The sequence below is a fragment of the Octodon degus genome, unplaced genomic scaffold, assembly GCF_000260255.1.
Source record: "Octodon degus isolate 3935 unplaced genomic scaffold, OctDeg1.0 scaffold00257, whole genome shotgun sequence".
Classification (NCBI taxonomy): Eukaryota; Metazoa; Chordata; class Mammalia; order Rodentia; family Octodontidae; genus Octodon; species Octodon degus.
This window is the reverse complement of record NW_004524833.1, coordinates 2,733,882-2,735,950: the sequence shown is the minus strand read 5'-3', so window position 1 is coordinate 2,735,950 and position 2,069 is coordinate 2,733,882. Positions and strand designations below refer to the sequence as shown.

The following is a 2,069-nucleotide window of genomic DNA, read 5'->3' as shown; positions in this document are numbered from 1 at the left end:
AGGCCAGCTTCTTCAGGTGGTCAGAGCAGCCAATGGTGCCCAGTATATCTTTCAGCCTCAGCAGTCAGTAGTTCTACAACAACAAGTTATACCACAGATGCAGCCTGGAGGTGTACAAGCTCCTGTTATACAACAGGTTTTAGCCCCTCTTCCTGGAGGAATTTCACCACAGACGGGCGTCATCATCCAGCCTCAGCAAATCTTATTCACAGGAAATAAGACTCAAGTTATACCTACAACAGTGGCAGCACCCACCCCAGCACAGGCACAGATAACCGCAGCCAGTCAGCAGCAACCACAGGCACAGCCTACCCAGCAGCAGGCGCCGTTGGTTTTACAGGTTGATGGGACTGGAGACACATCATCAGAAGAAGAGGAAGATGAGGAAGAGGATTATGATGATGATGAAGAGGAAGAAAAGGAGAAGGATGGAGCCGAGGATGGGCAGGTGGAAGAGGAGCCCCTCAACAGTGAAGATGATGTGAGTGATGAGGAAGGACAGGAGCTTTTTGACACGGAAAATGTTGTCGTGTGCCAGTATGATAAGATACACAGAAGTAAAAACAAATGGAAATTTCATCTCAAGGATGGCATTATGAATCTTAATGGAAGAGATTATATATTTTCCAAAGCCATTGGAGATGCAGAATGGTGAAGAGTTGCTTCTTTTATAAATAAAACAAAAGAAACTTAACAAAATTAAAGTGGATGGTTTGGAACTTGGGACATAATACCAACCAAAACTTCACTTCTGCATGTCAGAAAAGTGCAGTAGAAGGAAAGCTACTGGAGCGAAGATAGACCGTGACAGCATAGACACTACTTCTAACTGGCAAGCCATGGAACTGTAGTACCTGGGGGTATTGGGGTGGGGGTTGGGTTTTGTGTAGGAAAATCATAATTGTCAATTTTAAATACAGGAACTTGCCACCGGCAATTAGCATGTAAAGCTTTGTCTATTATCCTTCCTCCAACTTGGGCTTAATTAGAAGACACTTGTTGGAATGAACTGAAGAAACTTCCTTTTGATAGATTGAAATGAAACTGCTTATTGTATGTGGTTATATTTGGTAAAAATTACGTGCGAGCTTTTTACAAAAGGGTAAGAATTATGGTGTTGAATTTTAATTCACTTGTATAAGTAAACAACTGAAACTCTCGTCTTAAAATTTTTTACCTGTTATTCTCCCCCAGTAATATAGATCTGTTCCCTGCTTTATGAAACATCTATTTAAGAATTAAAGGAAGTGTGATCAGTAATCAAAAAAAAAAAATTGATGGAGAAATAAGAATTTCCGCGACAAAAAACTGATGAGATTTGTGACCACCAAACCAGCTCTACAGAATGCATCAAGAAACATATTAGAAAGAGAAAATAAAGACCACAAACACAGGGACACCAGTAGAAAGAAGCTGGTAGGTAGGACAAGCAATTAAACAGAGCAGAAAGACAGGGAACAAACAACAAAGAAACAACATGGAAAAGAAAATCCAATACATATCAGTTATAACCATCAATATAAATTATCTGAACTCACCAATAAAAAGAAACAGACTAGCAGAATGGATCAAGAAGCAAGATCCAACAATATGTTGCAAGCAAGAAACACACTTAATCCAAAAAGAATTCATAGACTAAAAGTCAAAGGATGGACTAGAGTTCTCAATGCCATAGGAACCTAGAGAAAGCAGGGGAAGCTAGTGTATTTGCATGCAATAAGAACTTCAAGCCAAACCTGATAAAAAGAGGCAAAGAACGTCACTACATACTCTCTAAGGGAAAATTCCACTAAGAGATGACAATCATAAATATTTATACATTAAACACAGGCTCACCCAACTACACAAACAAATATTAACTTTCATGAAAATCCAAGCAAATGGTAACACAATGTAGTGGGGGAACTTGATATCCCACTCTCACAAATGGGTAGATTAACTACACAAAAAGTCAACAAAGAAATATTAGATTCTGACATTGCCAATTAAACAGAAGACCCAATGCTATTATGGGCTTCTGTACTCTTTTAGAATATTTTGCTGAGTTTACACACCTATAATATTCAACA

The 2,069-nt window shown here is 38.9% G+C and overlaps 1 pseudogene across 1 annotated transcript in view; it reads left to right on the top strand.

Annotated features, from left to right (window-relative positions):
- LOC101562982 overlaps positions 1–1,253 on the top strand; it is a 24,190-nt pseudogene extending 22,937 nt beyond the window's left edge. Inside the window, exon 2 of the transcript XR_002819112.1 lies at positions 3–1,253. The product of XR_002819112.1 is annotated as a transcription initiation factor IIA subunit 1 pseudogene (transcript). The remainder of the gene's footprint in view (positions 1–2) is intronic.
- Positions 1,254–2,069: the final 816 nt, after the last annotated feature.